Below are 23,971 nucleotides of genomic sequence, written 5' to 3' on the forward strand. Positions count from 1 at the left end.
TGTGGATATGCCCCACTTGGTTTATTCCGCCATCCACTCATTGATGGACACGGGTTGCTCCACCTTTTGGCTGCTGGGAGTAATTGCTGCTGTGAGCATGGGTCTAAACCTCTCTTGTAGTTTTGAGTCAGTGTTTAACTACATAATACGGAGGAGCTGGGGGGGGGGGCGGGTGAAAAGCAAGCGAGAAGGAGGGTTAAAGGGAAGAAAAGAAGTCCTATGAGGCCTGATTCAAGGAACAACCAAGGTTAGAGGGAGAAACCCATTGTAAGCTGAAATACCCTAAGTGGAAAATTCATTGACTCTACCTAGCCTGATGCACGTCGCAGCACTCTGCAGAGCACTGTGGTTTCCCCCAGGACCTTAGAACTGAGTGGAACTGCAGCTGCCCAGCATCAAGGGAGAGGCGTGGGGGCAGACCCACTGTGGCACAGTGGGTGCAGCTACCACTCAGGACACCTGCATCCCATACTGAATGCCGGGAATCAAGTCCGGCCTGCACTTCCCATCCAGTTTCTGGCTAATGTCCAATTTTGGAAGCAACAGACATGGCTCAAGTAAGTGGGTCCCTGCCATCCCCACATGGCAGGCTTGGATGGAGTTCTGGGATTCTGGCTTCAACCTGGTACAGCCCCAGCTGTTGTGGGTATTTGGGGAGTGAATCAACAGATAAAAGCTCACACACACACACTCTCTCTTCCACTGGTGTTCTGCTTTTCAAATAAATAAAAATACACCTTCAAAGAGGGAAACAGACACAATTGGTCCCCATAGCACTAGCCCAGGACAATGTCAAATTCAAAGTCCAATGCATATCACTTTTGCATCACTGTGAAACAGAAAAATTAGAAGTTGAACATGGAAGGTTGAGGGCTTTCTATACTTCTTTCTTCCCAGTGACTATAAAGTTTCCAATGAGAAGGATTCTAGCAGCTCTATTATGAGCATGGAGCGCCAGAGAAAATGAGCTTAACTGAGGCCAGAGGAGAGTGTGCCCGGGGCTGAAGCACCTGCTGATGTGATTCACCCCCCAGAGTGAATCGTGGCTGCCACTCCAGGTAGCCAGAGAGTCTACGGGAGTCAGAACCTCCCCGGCTTTATCAGTCAGCAGCCCCACAGCAAACAGATGGGTGGTTAGGATGCTTGGATGAGAGGAGGGCTTACTGACAAAGCCGTGATGTGCCAAGCAAGGGTGGGGAGACCAAGAGGGATGGCACAGTTACCTCGGGTTGGCACAGCAGAGCTGTCAGCGCCGCTAACCCCTCTGAAGGGCAAGGAGGAAATGATTTTCCAACCTGGGAGGAGCAGGTCAGGTGCAGAGAAGTTGGATGGAGCGGACAGCCGAGAAGAGAGACAGAGAAGTAAATCTCACCTCGTCGTGGCCACGTCAGTCTCACGTGTGTGTCTTCTATTCGCTGCCCTAGCCAGAAGGTGGGGGCGGGAGCTTATTTATGCTGTCCACGAGGAGGGTGTTGGGGACAGGAAGACAGTGGGGACATGTGATGGGGCACGTGGAAATACCAGCACCCCTGGGAATCCCATTTCTTAGGGGCTCTTCTAATTCTGGCTTTCTTGGATTTTCCTAAGACGCAAACCCTTTGTGGAGTCTTTTGAAACTTCGTAGTACCTGCCCAGATTTGATGTCTAGGGATCTACCCATGGCAGCTAATCATGCACGAAATAATGAACAATGATAATGATGACAGCCAGAGGCAAAGAGAGGCTGAGAGGGAATCCTGGAATAGTTTGAAAAACAGAGTAACAATACTACTGATTATAAGCTGTAGATGATTACTCAGTGGTGGGCTGCATAGACAGTGGTGCCATAAGATTATACGGTAGCTGAGAAATTCCGATCACTTATTAACTTTGTAGCCATCCTAAGTAGTCATAGTGCATGGCATGACTCATGATGGTGTACACGAATCTGGTGCACTGCCAGTCATATAAAAGGATATACATGGGGCTTTGGCATTGTGGGTAAAGCTGCTGCCTACAGTGCTGTTATCCCATATGGCTGCCGGTTCAAGTCCTGGCTGCTCCACTTCCTATCCAGCTCTTTGCTATGGCCTGGGAAAGCAGTAGAAGATGGCCCAGGTCCTTGGGCTCCTGCACCCATGTGAGAGACCCGGGGGAGGCTCCTGGCTCCTGGCTTCGGATCAGCTCAGCTCCAGCCATTGCGGCCAACTGGGGAGTGAACCAGCGGATGGAATACCTCTGCCTCTCCTTCTCTCTGTGTAACTCTGCCTTTCAAATAAATAAATAAATCTTAAAAATAAAAGCATACACACAAGTGATGTGCACCACACAGCACAGGATAATGCAAAAAAACGACCACTAGTGGGTTATGTATTCACTGTATTATACATTTTATCATTTTTTCAGAATGTACTCCTTTGACTTATAAAAGAAAACAGTTACTATAAGGTAGCGTTAGGCGGCATCAGTTTCATACATGGGTACTTTAAAAAGTTCATGGAAAATAGGTACAAAAGTTGAACTTCATGCACAGATTTTTAAAAATAGTTTCCATTAACTTGGTGAGAACCCCGCGTTCATCTTGTTTTTAACCATGTGTCCTGATTGCATCAAGAGGCCATTGTGAGTGATGGTTCTACACCAACAAGGTTTACATAAGTGCACCTTATGTGGTTCACACAATGAGAAAAAATCACCCAGTGACACAGTTCCCAGGAGCCCTCCTGGTCATTAACTGATGCCCGACTGTATTCTTGAGTTCACAAGGATAAAAGTTAGTTATTCAACAAATGGAGGTGGGGAGACAGCTCTCCCTTACAGAAGAATTCCAATTCTGGTAGAAGGAATAAGGGAAATAGAAATCACCATCAGCACACCATGGTGACCATTGCCACAGGCAAGATCCACCAATCGGTGTTAGGATTAGTGGAGCGGGCGGGCATTGGATGCAGTGGGTGAACTGCCACTTCAGACGTCCGCCTCTCATATGTGAATACGTGGGGTGCAGTCCCAGCTGTGCTCATCATTCCAGCTTCCTGCATGTTCCCTGGGAGGCAGCAGGCAAAGGCTCAGATAGTTGGGTCCCTACCAGCCACTGAGTTACCGGTTCCCGCCTTTGGCCTGGCCCAGTCTTGGTTTTTGTGGGTTTTGGCTTGACCTAACTCTGGCTTTTGCAGGCATTTGAGGAGTGAATCACCAGCTGGGACATCCATTGCTCTCTCTCTCTCTCTCTCTCTCTGAATTCCAAATAAACATTTTTTTTTTAAAAAAAAAAAAGGTGAGAAAAAGTTTGAGGAGAAACAGGATATTTGCATAGTCTCAAAGTAGCTCCCTCAAAATATGTATTAATCACAAGGGAAAAGCAGTGACATTGTAGTGAAAAGAGAAAAACAGCAACATAAAAAGTTGGCAGACACCACCTTCAGCTAGTGGTCAAAATGAACATTCGCAGCGGTCGGCTGCACACAGGCCTCTGGGCGGAAGTGAGCAGTGCTCCTCCGGCGTGCACACGCCCAGGAGTTTAGCTGCTGGGCCATAGCGGGTCACAGGCTGGCTTTATTAAGAAATGCCAAGCTGTCCAAGAGACTGGACAATTTCATGTTTGCAAGTGTCCAGGTGCTCCACATTCTCGCCAACACCTGGTGTGGCCGGTCTTGTTGATTTCAGTCTACTCTAGTGGGTGTGTAGTGGGATCTCCTTGGGCTATCAATCTGCATTTCCCAGAAGCCTAGGTTGCAGAGCGTCTTCTCTCCTGGGTTACTGGCTACTCAGCCATCTTGCACGAGGTGTCTTGATTCTTTTGTCCACTTTTCCTGCCTTCTTTCTTTTTGGTCTTTATTGTTATAGATTTATAGAAGTTTCTCTCTTCCGGATGCAAGGACTTGGTCAGATGTATGAATTGTGATCATTTCCTGTGGCGTCCCATTTTGCTTTTTTGATGGTATCTCTTGATGACCAGTTTTAAGTCCTGAGAAAGTCTAATTTATCAGCATTTTACTTTATGGGTTGGGGATCCTAAGAAGTCTCTGCCACCTTGATGTTGTGGAGAGTTACCTTAGGTTTTCTTCCAGAAATTGTCATTTTAGCTTTCATGTTTTGATCCATTAAAAATAAAATTTTTTAAAAGATTCATTTATTTATTTGAAAGTCAGAGTTACACAGAGAGAGGAGAGGCAGAGAGAGAGAGAGAGAGAGAGAGAGAGAGAGGTCTTCCATCCGATGGTTCACTCCCCAGTTGGCTGCAACAGCCACAGCTGTGCCAGGAGCCAGGAGACTCCTCTGGGTCCCCCACATGGGTGTAGGGGCCTAAAGACTTGGGCCATCTTCTGCTGCTTTCCCAGGCCATAGCAGAGAGCTGGATCGGAAGTGGAGCAGCTGGGACTAGAACTGGCACCCATATGGGATGCCGGCACTTCAGGCCAGGTCGTTAACCTGCTGTGCCACAGCGCCGGCCCCTAAAAATAAAATTTTATGTGTGGTGTAAGACAGACATCCAGGATCATTTCTCTCCAGGTGGATATTCGATTGTTCCACAATCACCCAAGGAAAAGACATTTTTTTCCCTACTGAATTGCACTGGTTCTTCCACTGAACAGCGTGTGGTGTCACACATGCAGTGGTAGTCTCTTTATTCTGTTCCACCCATCTCTCAGTGTCTGCAGACTTGAGACTCTGGATAAACTTTAAAAAAAAAAAAAAACCCACAACTTTAAGAACAATTTTAGATGTACAGAATTTCAAAGACAGCACAGAGAATTCCTATATACCCTGTACTTAATTTTCCTACCATTAACATCTTACATTAGTATGGTATATTTGTCACAATTTATGAACTGCTGATGATATATTACTGTAAAGCAAAATGCAAACCTTATTCAGATTTTCTTTACAAGATTTATTTATTTGAAAGGCAGAGCAAAAAGGGGAGGAGGTAAAGAGAGAGGGGAGAGATAGAGAGAGAAAGAGAGAGAGAGAGAGAGAGAGAGTCTCCTGTCTACTGGCTCACTCCCCAAATGGCCACAACAGCCAGGCTGGGCCAAGCTGAAGCCAGGAGCATGGAACTCCATCCAGGTCTCCTATATGGGTGGCAGGGGTCCAGGTGCTTGGGCCATGTTCCATTGCTTTCCCAGGCCCATTAGCAGGGAGCCGGATTGGAAGTGGAGCAGCCGTGACTCAAACCAGCGCCCATACGGATGTCAAAATGCTGGCCTCGAAGTATTCTTAGTTTTGGTCGAATGCCCTCATTCTGTTCCAGGACTCATCCTGGATATCCCATAACATTGGCTCATTTGTCTCCTGCTGGCCACACTACTTTCTCAGATTTTCCTTGATGTTGAACACCTTGACAATTTCCAGGAGTAGCTGTAGAACGTTCTTGAGTTTGGGTTGGTTTGAAGCTTGTTCTCCTGGTCAGACAGGGCAGACGGGGTTGGGAGAGGAATACCTGGAGGCCAAGTGCCCTTCCCAGCACCTGGGGCCGACTGGTCACTGTGGGCGCTGAGCTCGTCCCCGCTCAGGTGGCAGTCGACGCACTTCTAAGTAGTATGTTCTGGAAGTTTCCACACACCGTGTGCAGTGTGCTGTCTTAACCTCTCTCAGTCTCTTTTTCAGGTTGTGAGAAGAAACTCCAGGATCCATGAGAAAGCCCCAGCACAGTTCCTGATACAAATGAATATATAATTACATTCAGGAATGGTCATGAGTTAAAGGGCCAGCAGGACAAACTGGTAATTAGCCGGTAAAATGCCTTTGGGAGGAACAAGATTACTGTGCCTGTCTACCAGTAAGTATGGAAGGTGTGTGTGCACACGTGTGTGCACATGGAGGTGTGGTAGAAAGACACACACATGCATGTACATACATGTTCCGGTGCTGTTGCCTGCAGGAAAGAACCTGCTAGTGATTAGTGATAGCTCAAAGACAACACGATGGGTGGTTGTGAGGCCATGAAGAAGCGAGAGAAGGAAATGTCCCTTATTTAGCAATGTCTATTAACTTTAATTGAACAGAAGGACAAAAGGGAGGCCTGCAAATGACACTAGCGTGACCCAGATGAAACGTCTGCCCCAGGGCTACGGACAGCCACCTGCCCCACAGCTGGTTGGAACTCTGGCCCTTGGTGGGTAGCGACTGGCACGAGACATCGTGACTATTTTCTTGTGTGACATCTGCCTTGGGACCCACAGTGTGTCAGCAGTGAGGTGACAAGGACATCCTGGGGAGTGGTAATTAACTCCTGGGGTCTCCGGAGAAAGCTACCTGTTCTATAAAAGGGTCTTTTTTTTTTTAAAAAAAAAAAAAGATTTATTTATTTATTTATTTGACAGAGTTACAGACAGTGAGAGGGAGAGACAGAGAGAGAGGTCTTCTGTCTGTTGGTTCACTCCCCACATGGCCGCAACCACGGGAGCTGCACTGATCCGAAGCCAGGAGCCAGGAGCTTCTTCCCGGTCTCCCATGTGAGTGCAGAGGCCCAAGGACTTGGGCCATCTTCTGCTGCTTTCCCAGGCCATAGCAGAGAGCTGGGTTGGAAGAGGAGCAGCCAAGACTAGAACTGGCGCCCATATGGGATGCTGGTGCCGCAGGTGGAAGATTAACCTACTGTGCCACAGCACTGGCCCTGCAATCAAACTTTCTTTACAAGACCTAACCGTGGGCTGGATCTGGTTCCAGAGAGTAGTTTTCTGGCCCATGTTAAAGGAGCACGAGAATCACAACTCAGCCTCTCTCTCTTACACCCCTTAACTAAGACTTTTTGGTCGAGTCTTTTCCTGAACACAGCATCTCACACAGCTCAGCCGTCCCGACCCTGGGGTCCCTCTGCATCACCATGGATTTTCCCCGGAACGGCTACCGGAAGCCCGTTCTGTTGCAAGGGCCGTGTTTTTACAAAACAGAGTCACGATGTTTTCAAATTGGCTGAGAAGTGGTTTGAATTATAGGTCTCAAGTTAGTTGGAAAATCCCCAATAGTCCTCCCCACCATACCCACCCAATCTGGTGAATTTAGCTCACGAGGAAGGAAAAATACGGAAAAACAAGAGCCAGCTACATCTCTCCAATGCACAGGGTTTGTTTACTGCTAACAAAGCGTGTCCCTTCCGCCCTCCAGGGAGCGCCCCGGGGAGGGGACCCCACGTTCCCCTGGAGAGCCGCTTGTGTCTCGCACGAGAGAGCTCCATAATGACTTTTCCTCATCCTCGTTAAGAAATCAAAAGGCTCTGAGAAACAGTCACGGGGAAGCCCACGGCTCACTTGTCTCCCTCTGTCCTTTGGGGAAGCCAGAAAATAACTTCCACGTTTTTGATTCTTCCTCCCGGGGGAATGGCTTTTTGGGCTGTAATGATTCATTCGCTGGGGGGGGGGGGGGGGGGGGCGAGAGGGGGGAGCAATTTTGCTAAAGGAAACGGACAGTGAAAACCTGCTCCTGTAATCCCAATTCCTTTCCAAGTATGGGATTCTCATCACATTCTGGAACATTCCTTGACCTGGGAAAGACAAGGCAGGCAGATCCAGACATCCCATTGGCCCGCGCCAGCACTTGTCCCAAGAGCCATGTCTCACGGTGCTTGCTGGGACCTCACAGAGCTGGGTGCCCGGAGGAAAGCGACACCAGCCCCCAGTAAGAACTTCCCCAGGTGACAAAAAGGCCAAAGCTGAGCCTCGTCTGTGCACTTCGGCCAGGCGTTCCCCTTCATGTTTTTCTTTTTGGAGGGTCTGATGATTTAGTATCGAGGGAGGGGGGCCTTCACAAAGAAGTAACGGACAGAGAGAAAGTGAGAAGGTTTGTTAAATGAATTCCCAATGACATCATTTGGCCAGCAAAGAATTTCCTAAATAGAACACATCACAATGCCTGGAGAACAGGGCCATCCGAGCACGACCTGGGATTGTTCCAGTCTTTGACATCTGCGTTTCCATCGTGTAGGGATCCTTTTAGGGGGGGACCCTTTTATCGCAAGTTCAAACCACACAGACTGTCGGACGGGGGCCGGTGTCTGGTCAGGGTGTGGACAATAAATGTCTAGAAAAATCAGTCAGAAGGAAAAAGGATGATGAATCACACTTGGAGCTGAGTCAGGGGAGCCTTGGTCGTGAACCACGGTTCAGCTGCCACGGACAGACTGGGAGAAGCCACAGAATACTGCTCCAGCCCAGAGCCTCCCTCCACACCGCTCTTAACCTTCAAGCACTCCCTAGGCTGGGCTTCTCATCGGAGCTTCGGATAATGCCTACACAAAATGTGCAGAGCAGGTGTTTAAAGATACCCTGTGTCCCACGCCGGAGTCCCCGGGTTCGACTGCTCGCTCTGGCTCCTCCCTCTGGCTTCCTGCTAAGACAGACCCCAGAGGGGCTCCTGCCACTCAGATGGAAAGTCTGGATTCAGCTTCCATATCCTGGCTTCAGCTTGGCCCAGCCCCAGCCCCAGCCCTTGCGTGCATCTGGGGAGTGAACCAGGAGATAGGAGCCTTCCCTCTCTGTCTCTCTACATCTCAAATTAAAAACAAAACAAAACCAAAAAACGGTGGTGGTGCATTTCCTGTGAAGCGCTCACTGCGGGCTGCACAGGATTAGATGGGGGAAGGAACCGAAATGTGGGTTTGAAATTCCTCCACCCACTTTCCTTCCTCGTGCGGTGGCCTGGGAAGGATGACCTCATCTGAAAACTGGAGCGGCCGAGGCCCACTTTCCACAGTGCACACAAGAGGCCGTTAGGACACCTCACCCAGTTAACCACCTCCTCTCCCACAGAGCGGTGGTCGGAAGCTGTGCCTAAAAGGAGAACAAGTGGCTGGCGCTGTGGCGAAGTGGGTAAAGCTGCTGCCTGTAGTGCCAGCATCCCATTCGGGCGCCGGTTCGAGTCCCGGCCTCTCTACTTTCGATCCAGCTCTCTGCTATGGCCTGGGAAAGCAGTAGAAGATGGCCTAAGTCCTTGGGCCCCTGCACCCACATGGGAGACCCGGAAGAAACTCCTGACTCCTGGCTTCGGATCAGCACAGCTCCGGCCATTGCAGCCAGTTGGGGAGTGAACCAGCAAATGAAAGATCTCTCTCTCTCTCTCTCTCTCTCTCTCTCTCTGCCTCTCCTTCTCTCTCCATGTAACTCTGACTTTCAAATAAATGAATCTTTAAAAAAAAAAAAAAAAGGAGACCAGGTGGGACCCTCAGAGCCGCAGTCACTCAGCCCATGGTCACCCAGCGGCACACACCTTGGGGGTACAGCCCAGCCTCAGTCTGTACTGTCCTCTCTCCTCCTGTCATCGCTTCCTCCATGTACAGTTGTCCCTACAGCCAGTTGAAATGGAGACGGCGCTGTCGACCTGTGCTCCACAGCTGGGGGCTCCCGCCCAACACCTCTGCTGACAGAGCCCGGGCTGGACTCATGGACAGCAGGTGACCCTCAGCGAGAATCCAGGGCAGCCCCAGCCACAAGGAGCTCTCTCCCTTAGGGCCGAATGACCCCACAGCGATTTACTGAATTTATTTTAAAAAGATACCCATGAAATTAGGTCTTCCCAGGTTCCTTCCGGGAGCTCTCTATCATACATTTCAGCTGAGAGTGGAAGAGGCAGCCCGGAAGAAAGAACAGTTTGTGCAAAGGCCCTAGGGCATGACAAGAAAGGTCCCCAGAATAGCTGCAGGTAGTCAGCCTCCTGACTGCACTTTGGCCCAATGTCCTGATGCTGTGGTTATACCTGTGGCACCGCCCAGAGCACCTGCTAGGACCCTTTCCACCTCTCCCTCCCCCCAGGGCCCCGTAGAGTTGGGCCCACAGGCAGGTCTGCACAATCCCACATGGAGGTGCCTGCCAAACAGGTCCCCTGATCTGCTGACCCCAGAATGATGCCAGCTTTGGTGCACTTTGCCTGCCTCACCTGCACCTACAGCCAGATGTGGTAAGGGTCTCACCTGGACCCCTGAAACCTGTTGCCAGCTCCTACGCCATCTGAGCTTGGCCACTCCCCAGGCATGGCCAGCCCACTGCAAGGGCCCAGCATGCCTTGCAGCAGCACCTGCCACAGTACCACTTTTCTGGATACCCTTCAAGAGGGTGACCATTGTAGCCATCGCCCAGGAGTTTCACGCTGAGACCTGGCCAAGCTATAGACTTCATGTAGCACACACATGGAAGCAGACTAAGAGAATCCAGTCTCACTCCCAAAACACCAAGAACGCACACAGTGTTCTGCAGGGGGCCGGTCAAGGAGACAAGGAGAACCTCATCCCACCTGCTGGTGTTGCACTGGCCCTGTGCATCAGAACGTACCCAGCCCAGGTCTGCAACCTCACGGGAAATCTTGACAGCTCCACCGCTATGCTCCTAGAGGCAGAAAAGCCACAAACTCACCCCTTAAAAAAAAGCCAAGGAAAATCTTTTTAAAAGATGGGTTGCCTGAAGATTCTGGTCAGTTGGGTTTGATGCAGCACCAGTCATCCTGGTGGCCAGAGCCGTGGGTATTTAGCCCTTTAATCCTATGGCTTTAATACAATTGGATGCTAATCCATCCTGGCCATGCCTCCTCCACCTTGCCAAGAGGAAGAGGAGTGGGGAGAGACAGAGAATGAGTATTTTGAGCCACCAGGTCCAGCAGCAGCAGAGCAAGGCAACGCCAGGGCCCCAGAAGGTGGGATCCCACCATGAGACACATGGCATCCAGCACGAGGTCTTATGGACCCGGTTCCATTTCTGGATGCCCCCAGCCATCAGGTTGGAACAGAGAAAAATTTCCAACACAGCCTCAAAGACACCTGCCCTCTGAGTGCTCCCACAGTAGGGGCAGCAGGGACTTGAGTCTGTCTCAAGTTTCCTAGTGGCCACGAGCTTTCTATGTAATTTCTCGCTCCAGTCCTCACCACCGCTACGGCTCACACACTGAGGTCTGTGGGAGGAAGGGAATCACAGAGCAGCAGGGCTCAAGACCTGGAAGCAGACCGTTATTCCTCCTTAAAAAACACTCGCGGGGGGGGGGGGCAGCGCTGTGGCATAGCGGATAAAGCCACCGCCTGCGGTGCCGGCATCCCATATGGACGCCGGTTCGAGTCCCGGCTGCTCCACTTCCGATCTAGCTCTCTGCTGTGGCCTGGGAAAGCAGTAGAAGATGACCCAAGTCCTTGGGCCCCTGCACCCATGCAGGAGACCCGGAAGAAGCTCCTAGCTCCTCGCTTTGGATTGGCACAGCTCCAGCCGTTGCAGCCATTTCAGAAGTGAACCAGCAGATGGAAGACCTCTCTCTCTCTCTCTCTCTCTGCCTCTCCTCTCTCTTTGTAACTCTGACTTTCAAATGAGTAAATAAATCTTTAAAAAAAAAAAAAAACCACTCGCAGGCCCTGCCACGTACACGCTCTGGCCAGCCCCCACCTCGGGACAGAACAGTTCCAGCAGGACGAGACGAGAGCAGACACAGACAGACAGTCCTAGGCAGGAAGCCCCAGCGCCTCCCCACGCAGAGGATCTTCAAGAGGGTCCACTGGGAAAACGCTGACCGTAAAAGCCAGCGGCCACAGCAGACACTGCTGCAGTGAGCAGTTCTAGAAACTTCTGAGCCTTACACCGTCCAAAAGTCATCTGGGTTTTGCCTGGACAGGCTGGAAATCTCCATCAGATGTCCACGCTCTAAAGTGAAAGATATCCTTAGATCTCTCTCCTTACGTCTGTCACTCCGTCCCTGGCGAACGCTGAAGACGACGCAAGAGAAGCGACAGTGCATTTTTAATTTTTTTTTTAAACACAGGCCAGCTGGGTTTTCTTCCCCAGTAAATGCACAGTGCACTCACAGGCCCAAACCCTCCTCAGTCCCCAGCTCTGGGTGGTGGCTTCGAAGGGCAGCTCAGAAGTTTCGGTGACAATCCCAGAATCAGGCAGTGCAGGCACATTGCTGGGCACAAAACACATGGGTTGCTGAAATAAACTACAACAAAGCTCTGGCTCCTGGCCTTTTCATCCATCAGCCTGGGTCACTCTCACTGTCCCCATCCTCACTGTTTTTTCTAACAGATGTTAGCAGCCAGGCAGCATTGTAGCAAAGATAAAAGCAGTCAAGGCACACCCCCCATCCCCTACCCTCACTCCCACCCCCACCCCCAGCCCAGGGGAGGACTCTACAATGTAGCTTCCAAAGCCCTGGCTGATGAGCTGCCAATCTACGATTTCAGCCCCACCCCCAGCCACATGGCCCCTCCCCTTTACCTGGCCACAGCCACAGCAACCGATTCTCTGCTTTCCTGGTCTGTCCCCGGCCTCTGCCATTTGTTCCTGCTTCACCTTGGCCTCCACTGCTCACGATGCCGAAGGGGATAAACTGCTTGAGGATGGGCCAGGTTCCCTGCCTTTGGGCATCTCAGCTAGCCACTCGTGTTCTTAGGGCTTGAGACAGGTGCCCCAAATGGGCTATGCACTGCTAAAGAGCTTCCATTTAGAAAGCTGTTTGGCAAGTTTGGAGAAAGCCTGGTTTTGGTTCCCAGCCATCAGGACACAGGATAGCCAGGGGGCATGCGGAAGACGCTTCTGTGTGGGGACCACCTCTGGGGCTGGGTCCTAACCCTTTAGACCCATGGCAGACAGCACCTCACCCAGAAGACTGCAGCCAGCTCGGCCTGGCCCTTCCAGACAAAGCTAAACTGGCTTAGCCTGCTGAGGGCAAGCAGGGAAAGTAGGTCAGAGGCACAGCCAGTTCTTCCCTGGTGACAAGCTAACCGTGTGGTGCACAGCCCATCCCAGACCCAGCCTGGGTGGCTCAGGCCAGGGGATCGGGTAAGAGGGAAACCCAAAGAACCCCCTGGGAGATGGTTCTTTTTAAAACAACAGAAACTGCAGACAACCAACTCTGTAGATGAACCCTCACTGACATTCCCCTGTTGCTTAAGACAGATCGAAAAGTCTCCTTCCCACAAACAGGTGGGGTGGTGGGATGCCCTGCATCCCGGCCGCAGGTGCGTCCCAGGACAGTCTGCATGCACACGGTTGGAGGGGCAGCCTCTCCCCTGGACAGCCCTGTGGTGACCTGCAGTAACAGGTCACTCGCTGGGGGCAAGGCTGGACACTAGCCAGCTGTGCCAGGGCTGACGGGGCTTAAAGCAGAGCCTGGGAGGAGGCCCCTGGGTTCCCCTCCTGCACCTGGGCTGCAGGTGGAACGGCCTCCCATTTAGCCTCCCTGGCTCCAGAGTTGGAGGCACCACCAAGAAACTTGGAGGGAATTCCTCTGAGGTCCTGGGGATCGAACCCACATCTAGGAGTTGGGGACTGGAATCAGGCTATCTTAAGAGGGCCCGGCACACACCTGGAGGCTGACCCTGGGCTGCTTCCCAGGGGTTCAGGACCCCTGAGTTCAACCTCTAATTTTTTTTTAAGATTTAGTTATTTTACTTGAAAGTCACAGTTACACAGAGAGAGGAGAGGCAGAGAGAGGTCTTCTATCTGCTGGTTCACTCCCCAGATGGCTGCAATGGCCAGGAGCTTCTTCCAGGTCTCCCACACGGGTGCAGGGGCCCAAGGACTTGGGCCATCTTCCACTGCTTTCCCAGGCCATAGCAGAGAGCTGGATCAGAAGTGGAGCTGCCAGGTCTTGAACCGGCACCCATATGGGATGCTGGCACTGCAGGCAGCGGCTTTACCTGCTACACCACAGCACCGCCTCCTCTGCCCCCCACAATGGTCTTAACAGGTACTCCTGGAGCAGCTGCAAATGAGGGCTGGTCTAGGGACCCAGGGAAGCCCAGGCACAGGCTGATGGATGTTTTCTCTCTCTCTTTCATTTCTGTAACAAATGTCTCAGAAGGCTTTGCCAGTCAGCCTTTCAGAAACATTCAAATCTAAACTCTATGACTTTGGGATGCTCACTTGTCTCTTCCATGAAATAATCTCTTTTGGTAAGTTCCCCTTCCTGCCTCATTCCTTCTTCCTCTCAGTCTTTGCCCAAAAATTCACTTAGCAGATGATAAACGCGATGGGAGCTCCATCTCAACAAGAGAGATGAGGATTTGCTGGCCAAGAGACGGCAGTCTAGGAGATCCTGTGTTCAAATCAGGATCCTGGGGTCTAGCTGAGTGGCCTTGGGCAGGCTGCTAACCCTCTGTCTACCTCAGTTTCTCACCTTCCCTGGGCAGCAATGAGATGTGAGGACCCAACACCTGTCACGGACCTGGAAGGGACACCCTGGGCACAAGCTCAGGTGCAATCCAGGTACAATATTCCAAGGGTGTGCTTAAGAGACGCTAAATTGAAATTGCTCCACACTGTGCAGGTCAGTTAGCTTCATTTCTAAATTCCCACTGGCCACCAGCTCCCAGGGGACCTGCAAAGCAAGGCCTTTTCAATGGCATCTCACGGAGTGGCTGCAGCCTACAGAGCTGGTGTTTTCCTGAAGAGCTGGTGATAAACAATTCTGCGAACTGAATCACACTTTACATGTGCGGATGGCTCAGGGCCCACTAATTGGCCCTCCCTAATGAGCCTTCCAGGATGCAAAGCTCCCGCCAATTACTCCTCTCCACAGAGTATCACACACCTGGTTTCCAGGAGCCCCTTGCTGCCTGCAATCTTGATTTTAACACTGAAATTCTGGGAAAATGGGGGAGAGGGTTTTTTTTTTTATTTTAAATAAAAATTTGACACGGTTAGCCAAATTTAACAAAATCAAAAGTGAAAGGCAGTTACAATAAATTGACTATGCATGAGTCCTATCTGCTATTCAAAGCACTTCTTAATACACCAGCATTATCTCCAAGAATGTTCCCTTACCTGAGCGACTTAACTAAGCAATTCAGTATATTTCACGGTGTCATATTCTTATCTTCAGCTAAGTAGACTCATGCAGTTTTCAATCCTAAGAGGATGCTAAATTACCAAGTCCACGAAATAACTATCAGATTCTTCAGCACAGAACAAAATAATTAATCATTCCAAGGCCACACACATGTACACATAAACACTCGGATGCTAAAATCTGAAACAGAAATTAATTTTTGCAAACCTGTCTGAAAGAAAAGTAAGCCAACAAATAAATGAAACCAAAGAATCTGTTTGGCTTGAACAGAAATATAAATTTTTTTTCTTATTGTTTTCTCAGGTGGAAGCAATACATGTTCATTGCAATTCATTCACTCTTTAAGTATGAAGAACTAAAGGGTCGTGGATTATCGTCATTAGGCAGAATCAGCTGCTCTCTCTCAGAAACATTGAGTCTTTCCTCTTTCTCCTAGGACTATTTCCACTCTTCTTTACCTACACCTTCACGAATCACTCATTTGAGATGCTGTGCCCCTGATCATGGTTTCAATTGTTTATTCTGCCTGGCTCCACAGTAGAATCAAGTTCACGTCTTTGTGAGAATGACCCCGTGCTGACTGCCTCTGAGCAGAGCTCTGTCTGCGGCCCTAAGCTTGCAAACATTCCGAGGTTGTGAAAGCTTGTATTAACAAGAACAAGAACCACAACACAGCCTTCCTTAGCCTTGATCACAAGTGACATCTTCATAATGTGTGCATAAGTGTGTGTGCACAGAACAGCACATCACTTGGCAACAAGATAAGATGAATATTATGGTAAGACCAAGACTGCAAGGGCAGCAAGAAGCCGTTAGTATCAGTGATGGAGAATTGTACAAAGCATAAACATTCCTCTAATTGCTACCTCTTTATCTTGGTTGCAGGAAAAGCAAACGCAATGGATTTTCTCTCTTCTGAAGGCACGGGTTGCTGTCTGGTACGTTCCCAAGTGCCCGTGTGATCTCCTATATGGCCACAGGGAGAGGATAAGAGTGTGACTTGCATTTCGACAAAGAAGAAGGAACAGAGTTCAAGCCTCACAGCCTCATAGAGGATTACAGTACTGAACAATGGAGTGGTTTTACACAAAAGCAAGCGGCATGCAAAATGGCCCGTGGATCTATAGCCACAGGTCTGGGTTTGGAAAACCCCATAGACCAGAGGCCGAGTCAAGTTTCTCCCAAGCACCTGCCCCTGCCCCTGCTGTTGGGGGACTTCTAAGAGGCAGGACAAACAGAACGGAGTCTGGCTGGGCTCCCAAGGAAGCAGGGGCTGTTCCTCTGTCCACCAACTCACACAACACTTCCGGGCCTCACACGCCCCCTGGAGGTGAAACAGAAACATTGCTCTGCACCTGCTGGGGCCTGGGTCACCGGAAGACATTGCCTATGGTGTCGGCTCCATCACTGACCAGCAGGACAGCCATGCGGGAATCACCAACCCTTTCTGGACTATGGTTTCTCCATTTGGTGGAATAAGTGACGTCCTATACAACAAGACATGTTGTATAATCATGAAGTCTTGGAAGCACCTGCAGGTGGTAGCTTAGCCCATGCACTATTCTGGGCCAGAAGGACCCACACATGTGGCTGCACAGATGGACAAGGATGAGGCCAGGGCAGAAGCCCAGGTTACAATGGAGCATTCTCCACCCCGTGACTGTGCCACGGTGACAAGCCAGAGCCTGCTGAAAGTCCAGTCTCAACAGTGGGCACGGAAATCCCCAACGTCCTGGGGCACGTGGGTATCGCGGGCAGCTCTGACAGACCTCTGTGCAGATGAGTTCCACCCTCTGTAAGGCCGGGACGTTCACCGTTGGCAATGACAAAGGCTGGGAGCAGATTCCGACTCAGGACCTCACTTGCGCCACCTATAGCCAAGTTTGCAAGCTGCCAGGCATAAGTCCAATTGCTGATGACAACGTCTGGCCCTGGTAGAGCACAGTCAGGCCTTTGTTTCTTGGACTGGAGTCGTTTAAAAAAAGTTAATCCTTCTATCTAGACTCGAACATGAGAGAAGTAAGACAGCTATGCGTGTGAGTCACTTGCGACTGTGATTTCTGGGTGCAAATCCTTCTTCCAGCCGTTCACAGTTTAATTCGCTGGACACTCAACTGCCCTAAAGCATGTGTACCTACACTTGCAACTACAGCGGCTCCCTTTTTCCTGGCCCTCAGTGGTTACCTGAAACCTTGAGTTATCTCAAAAACAATGTACACTATAGTTTTCCACACTCACACATGTGCCTAAGATAAAGTTTAATTTATAAAGTAGGCATAATGTGAGATGCAAAGTAATAACTACTAGTAAGACAAAACAATTATAACAATATGCTATACTGAAAGTTATTGGAATTTTGGGAAGTATTTGTTTCTTGAATGCTCCATGTGATGCTATTGGCCTTCGGTTGACTGTGGGTAACGGTGGGACTGCTTGGCTACTGGGGGGCCCCCTGTACAGGACACATACAACGTCAAGTCACTGCCTGCTGGCTAGGTCAGGTTCCGTTTCTTACAGAGGGGAGCAAGACTGCCGGACTCCATGCCAACATCTCCTCTACATAGGAATACAGGTCGCAGGAGCGGGCTCGTGCCCCATCCCGGCCCAGCAGGGAACGACAGCAGGAGCAGCTTTGAAACCCTTTCAGGTGTTCCACAGAGAAAGTACAGGCCGGCGCCGTGGCTCACTAGGCTAATCCTCTGCCTTGCGGCGCCGGCACAGCAGGTTCTAGTCCCGGTCGGGGCACCAGATTCTGTCCTGGTTGCCCCTCTTCCAAGTCAGCTCTCTGCTGTGGCCAGGGAGTGCAGTGGAGGATGGCCCAGGTCCTTGGGCCCTGCACCCCATGGAAGACCAGGAGAAGTACCTGGCTCCTGCCATCGGATCAGCGCAGTGCGCCAGCCGCAGTGCGCTGGCCGCGGCAGCCATTGGAGGGTGAACCAACGGCAAAGGAAGACCTTTCTCTCTGTCTCTCTCTCTCACTGTCCACTCTGCCTGTCAAAAAAATAAATAAATAAATAAATAAAAATAGAAAAAATAAATTAAAAAAAAGAAAGTACAAGGAACAGGGAGTGAGGGTTAGGCCCAGCGGCAAAGACGCCCACACATCGGGCACTTGGGTTTGGCGCAGCTTCTGACTCCTGCTTCCTGCGACTGCAGACCCCTGGAGGCACCCGTTCAAGTTCAAGTACTTGGGTTCCTGCCTCCCACACAGGAGACCTGGATGGAGTTCCTGGTCTCTGAGTTTGGGCGCCCAGCTTTTGAGGGCATCTGGGGAGTGAACTAATACATGGGAGCTCTCTGTCTGGCTCTCTTTCTATGTCTCTGAAATAAATTTAAAAAATAGTAAAATAACTATGTAAAATATCAAGGGACCATATGGTAGGTAGGTAGTCAAATCTACATGTGGTAAAATGATCCAAAACTATGTGACAGTACTTCAAAAAGTTCGTGGAAAATGAAATTAAAGAAAGTATTTTAGTGTCAATAATTTAAAATTGTTTGGAAAAGCTATGCATGGATCTCAATTTTTTTTTTTTCACTAAACCAAACCTTTTAATTCCATTCTCCACAAATTTTCTGAAGTGCCCTTGTACACACACCTTGTGCCAATGTCAACTTCCTGGTTGTAACACTGTGCTACAGCGATACTAGGTGTCACCACTAGGGGGAACCACGGATGACGTGTGCTCTGAACTTCCCTTCCCCTCCTGCCTCCACAGGGTTCACCTGAGGAGCATCCTGCAGCCCCTACGGTGCATCAGCACCTTCTGGGCTTGGAGAAATGACTCCCCCAGTCCACCCTTCTGCTCACTTACCCTGGACGCCAGGGACACTGGCTGGGAGAGCAGGTATTGAGATTTTGGGCACTTCCTGTTCTTTATTGCTTGTTCTACTGATTGATCCTAAAAGTCCTGGTTTGACACACATTGCAATGCAGACTTTCAAAGGGTAACATGGCAAACAAGCTCTGTTTCAATTTCCTGTTTGGGGCAAAGCATTGCAGCAGGAAGGTGTTCATACCTGCAGCGTGTGCCACCATGGCACCCCCTTCCTGTTCTTGACCTGGCGTCTCCGGGAGCTGCTGGCTGGCCGCTCCGGCCCACTGTGTTTCATATTCCTTGTTGACCACACGTGGGGCCCACCTGGCACTATGGGCCTGTAGGGCAGCTGCAAACCGGCAAGTTCACGCAGGAAGAGGAACAGGTTTGAGGTTGGAGCACCACGCCCTCCCCCTGCTCAGGCTGCAGGTGCTTTCTCCCCTTGTGGGCTCCAGTGTAACCACTGAGGGATCCAGGCAGAGAAGTCAAGGTCATAGGGCACGACAATGTCCCATTACTAGCTAGTGGTACAATACGGTCCCCACCAGGAACACTACGATCAGCCCCTCATTCCCCACTGCACCTGCGGCAGTAACAACAGGCCCCTCCGACCCTGGTCAAGAGCTCCTTCCCTTGGGGAGGCTCTGGGAGAGACAGCTTGTGTGTCCACCCTCAGTGTGACACCACATCACAACTCAGGATACCGAGCAAAGCTGCGAACCACGAAGCAGGAAATAGGAAGTTTGGCACCAGGTGAGCACAGGTGCACGGGGCACCTGAGAGCTCGATACAGCAGGGGAGGCCCCCGCCTTTCCTCCATCCTTTGTCTGTTTCTTCCTCTTCAGCACATCAAATATTTACTTGGCCTGGCTATGGGGAAGGCATTGTGGTTGGCAAGGAGGAGGAGGTGGGAAAACAAAAGATAAAGCAAACAGGCTGCCAGGCCCGGGAGGCTGGCACTGCCACCAGTAGGTGGCATGGGTTGGAGCCCTCTGTGCACAGACAAGTGTCACTGTCCTGGTGCGGTTGTTCAGAAGACAAAATGAGAAAACGCAAAGTGTCTTGCAAACAAAGCTGGATAGCAACACCTGGTCAACTCAGGCGTGTGCACAGGTCTCTGTAGACTCTGCTAAACTGCGGATTCGGATTGGGTGGGCAGGGGGAGGGGGCTGGGACTCTGTGTGTCTAACTGGCTCCCAGGTGAGGCCCAAGCTGCAGGTGCATTTCTCACACTGTGCAGAGCGGGGGAGCCTCGGCATGTGAGATGCTACGACCATTGCAACAGAGGTACCTGCTGGGGCCGAGCAGGTGGCGCGAGGGCTACTAAAAACCACCTGCCTCTACCTGAAGCTGAGAGTCACCAGAGCCCAGCTCCCTCTTAGGCCAATGATGTTAGCACCCTGGGGGGAGGCCCAGGCATCATCTCCTTCTGCTGCCAGGTGATCCCCAGGCACACCCGGGGGTGAGAACCCGAGTCTCTATAGAGTTTGGCTGCCATCCACAGCACCCACTGAGCACTCCCCATGTCTGCTCCACGCCTGGGCCTGGGCGTGCTACTTTCTCTGGCAACCTCATCTGTTTCTTGCAAGCTGTACTTATTGGAGAGTTTTTCCAAAGGAGCCCAAATTCCGCTGCCCCCTACCCCTTCCTGAGGCTTCTCATTTATTCTCGCTGTGCATCCAGGAGTCACATGGAATGACAGCCCTTGGGTTATCTTCTTGATGGGGGTGAAATCTGCCTGGTGGAATAACAATAAATGGCATTTACTGCATTCCCAGTAAATGTCCCCAAACCCTTTCATCACCCCAGTGAGACACTCTGCACCCCTTGGGTGAGGGCTCTCCATGCCCACCTCCCACAGATCCCCTCTGTCTCTGGATATATCATAAAAGAACCCCACAGTAGGTGATTTTTTGTCATTGACTTCATTTAGCACAATGTATTTTTAAAATATCCATTTATTTGCTTGAAAGAGTTACACAGAGAGAGGGGCAGACACAGGGAGAGATCTTCCACCTGCTGGTTCACTCCCCAAGTGGCTGCGACAGCCAACACTGGGCCAGGCTGAAGCCAGGAGCTTCATCTGGGTGTCCCACATGGTGGCAGGGACCCAAGCACTTGGGCCATCCTCTGCTGCTTTTCCCAGGCCATTAACAGGGAGCTGGATTGGTGGTGGAGCAGCAGGGACATGAACCAGTGCCCATATGGGTGCTGGTGCCGCAGGGGGCGGCTTTCCCAGCTACATCACAGTGTGGCCCCTAGCACAATGTTTTCCAGATCTGGTTACATGGCAGCATATTTCAGAATTTCCTTCTTTTTAAAGACTGAATCATACTGCACGTCTGTACTGGGCATGACTACTCCTTCTCCCACTGATGGACGCGGGCTGGCTTCCACCTTTTGGCTGTTATGAGTAGTGCTGCCATGAGCATGGATGCCTCAGTGCCAGTCTAGACCTGCATTTTCATCTCTCCTGGGGCAGATAGCAAGAGGTAAGATGGCGGGTCATACAGTGACTCAGTTTCACCTCTTTGAGGAAATGCACCAGCACCTGCACTAGTCTGCATTCCCACCAGCAGTGTGCGCGTGTTCCAATTTCTCCAGATCCTTGCCAACACTTGTTACTGTCTGTTTACAACTGTCTTCCTCTTTTCTCTCTCTCTCTTTTAAAGGTTTATTTATTTGAAAGGCAGAGTTACAGAGTGAGAGAGAGAGAGAGAGAGAGAGAAAGAGAGAGATCTTCCATCTACGGGTTCACTCCCCAAATGGCCACAATGGCCGGAGCTGTACAGATCTGAAGCCAGGAGCCAGGAGCTTCTTCCAGGTCTCCCACATGGGTGCAGGGGTCCAAGCACTGGGCCATCCTCTACTGCTTTCCCAGGCCATAGCAGGGAGCTGGATCGGAAGTGGAGCAGCCAGGACCCATACCAGCGCCCACATGGGATGCCGGCACTACAGACGGTGGCTTTACTCACTATGCCACAGAGCTGGGCTCCACAGTTGTTTTTTAAAAGAAGTGAAAGCCTCTTGCAAGGAAGACGGTGACACCACAGCGTGAAGCATGATGCACTTCTACTGCTTTAAAACTGAGTGAAATATGACTACACCGCCCCGCAGGCTGTGCGCAGCACCCCCTGCACAGCCAATGAAACGCAGCTTTTAATTCCTATGTTTAATTTACTGCTTTGCATTCTTACGAGTAAAATATTAGAGATGTCATGGTTTTTTTTTTTTCTTAAACAGAGATGCCCACCAGAAAAAAAAAATGACTCACAAACTCTTGAACATTTAAACATTACCAACAAACTACCACATGACCCAGCAATGCCTCTGCTGGGTGTGGACCCAGAGGGGAGGAACTATTGTTCATTGGTGCACTTCACCAAAGCCAAGGTGTGGGACCAACCACAGCGTCCACCGATGGCCAAATGGAAGAAGTAGCCATGACACACAAGGGTGCTGCCAAAAGGTCCCAGGAAAATCCAGTTAAAAGATAAGTTCATTTTTTGGGAAAGAATGTTTAAATTCAGGCTTAAGTTTTTATAATACTCATTTCCATGAAGATTTTGGAGATCCTTTATATGTACAATTTAAAAAAATGTATAGATGTGTCCTTTTTGAAGCATGTGTGCACACACACAGGAATACTACTTAGCCTTAAGAAACGAGATCCTGGCCGGCGCCGCGGCTCACTAGGCTAATCCTCTGCATTGCGGCGCCGGCACACTGGGTTCTAGTCCCGGTCAGGGCACCGGATTCTGTCCCAGTTGCTCCTCTTCCTGTCCAGCTCTCTGCTGTGGCCCGGGACGGCAGTGGAGGATGGCCCAGGTGCTTGGGCTCTGCACCCGCATGGGAGACCAGGAGAAGCACCTGGCTCCTGGCTTCAGATCGGTGCGGTGCGCCGGCCGCAGCGGCCACTGGGGGGTAAACCAAAGGAAAAGGAAGACCTTTCTCTCTGTATCTCTCACACTGTCTAACTCTGCCTGTCAAAAAAAAAAAAAAAAAAGGAAAGAAAGAAACGAGATCCTGCTCTCTGCCACTCACTGATGGAACTGGAAGACACGAAGCTAAGGCAAAGTAAGGCAGGCACAGAAAGAAAAACACTGCATGACCTCACTTCCATGTGGAGCTTTAAAACCAAACCAAAGTGAAGCAGAGAAAACAGTGGGCGGAGAGGGCGCCAGGGAGCCCAGAGCTAGAGTCCAAGGGACACAAAGTAGCAGGTGCAGAGGAGGAACAGGTCTAGAGACCTATATGCGACATTAGGGCCACCAGTAGTAAAACCCTATTGCATTAGGGATCTTCTCCAAACAAGTACATTTCAGCTTCTCTTGTCACAAAAAAAGCAATTATGTGCAATGATGGATAGGTTAATTTGCTTCACTCTAATAATTACTACCACTATATATTCCATAATATCACGCTGTAAACCTCAAATACACACAAGAAAATTTGCTGAAAACTAAATACCATGTAGCAAATTGTTCCTATCTATCAGCATGTGCTCCAGGGGTATTTTCTACTACAGCTTCATGGAATGTTCTGGAAGGTATCTGCTTCGAAATGCTTCCTGGGCCGGCGCTGTGGGGTAGTGGGTAAAGCTGCTGCCTGCAGTGCCAGCATCCCATATGAGACCCAGTTAGGCCCAGTTGCTCCAATTCTGATCTAGCTCTCTGCTGTGGCCTGGGAAAGCGAAAGATGGCCCAAGTCCTTGGGCCCCTACACTTGCGTAGGAGACCCGGAGGAAGCTCCTGGCTCCTGGCTTCGGATTGGCCCAGCTCTGACTGTTGCAGCCATTTGAGGAGTGAACCAGCAGATGGAAGACCTTTCTGTCTCTCCTACTCTGTCTTTCAAATACATAAATAAATCTTTTTTTTTTTTTTTAAGTCAGCAGTGACTGTAACCCAAGTTCATGCCACCACCGCAAAGTACAGAAGCACCCAGGCACAGCATGTATGGCTGCGTAGGATGGGTGTGGTCTCACCCACAGGAGACGCCCGGGCTGGCAAGTCCACTTGCGGGGTGGGGAGGCGGATGGAAACCAGAGCCAGCTGTTTGACCAGTCCCTGTGTGGCTCAACTGCAGAGGAAAACCAGATCCTTCTCAGAACCATCCGCTCCAGAAAGCTTTCTTCTGTTAACCATTTTGGTTAATTAACGCACAGCCGAGTAAAGGAAGCACACTTGTAATTCCTTCTGATGCTCAGACTCAGAGATGAACCTGAGCACCTGCGGTCAGATAATCCCCTTCGGTGGTCTGAGAAAGGCATCAGGTGGGCACCCTGCCTACCCTAGGAGCCTGTGGGTGCTGGTTCGAGTCCCGGCTGCTCCACTTCTAATCCAGCTCTCTGCTATGGCCTGGGATAGCCGTAGAAGATGTCCCAGGTCCTTGGGCTCCTGCACCCATGTGGGAGA

At 50.5% G+C, this 23,971-nt stretch overlaps 1 protein-coding gene across 8 annotated transcripts in view; it reads right to left on the reverse strand.

Annotated features, from left to right (window-relative positions):
- Positions 1-23,971, reverse strand: part of NPAS2 (neuronal PAS domain protein 2) — a 184,162-nt gene that overhangs the window by 103,425 nt on the left and 56,766 nt on the right. For 2 of the 8 annotated variants that reach the window (XM_070068723.2, XM_089327486.1), the window contains exon 2: positions 5,423-5,637. The exons of the other annotated variants lie outside the window; for them this stretch is intronic. The gene's annotated coding sequence lies outside the window, so the exon portion shown is untranslated. The remainder of the gene's footprint in view (positions 1-5,422; positions 5,638-23,971) is intronic. 8 annotated transcript variants of the gene reach the window in all.

This window comes from Oryctolagus cuniculus, chromosome 2, assembly GCF_051225735.1.
Source record: "Oryctolagus cuniculus isolate XC-2025 breed Fujian yellow rabbit chromosome 2, ASM5122573v1, whole genome shotgun sequence".
Classification (NCBI taxonomy): Eukaryota; Metazoa; Chordata; class Mammalia; order Lagomorpha; family Leporidae; genus Oryctolagus; species Oryctolagus cuniculus.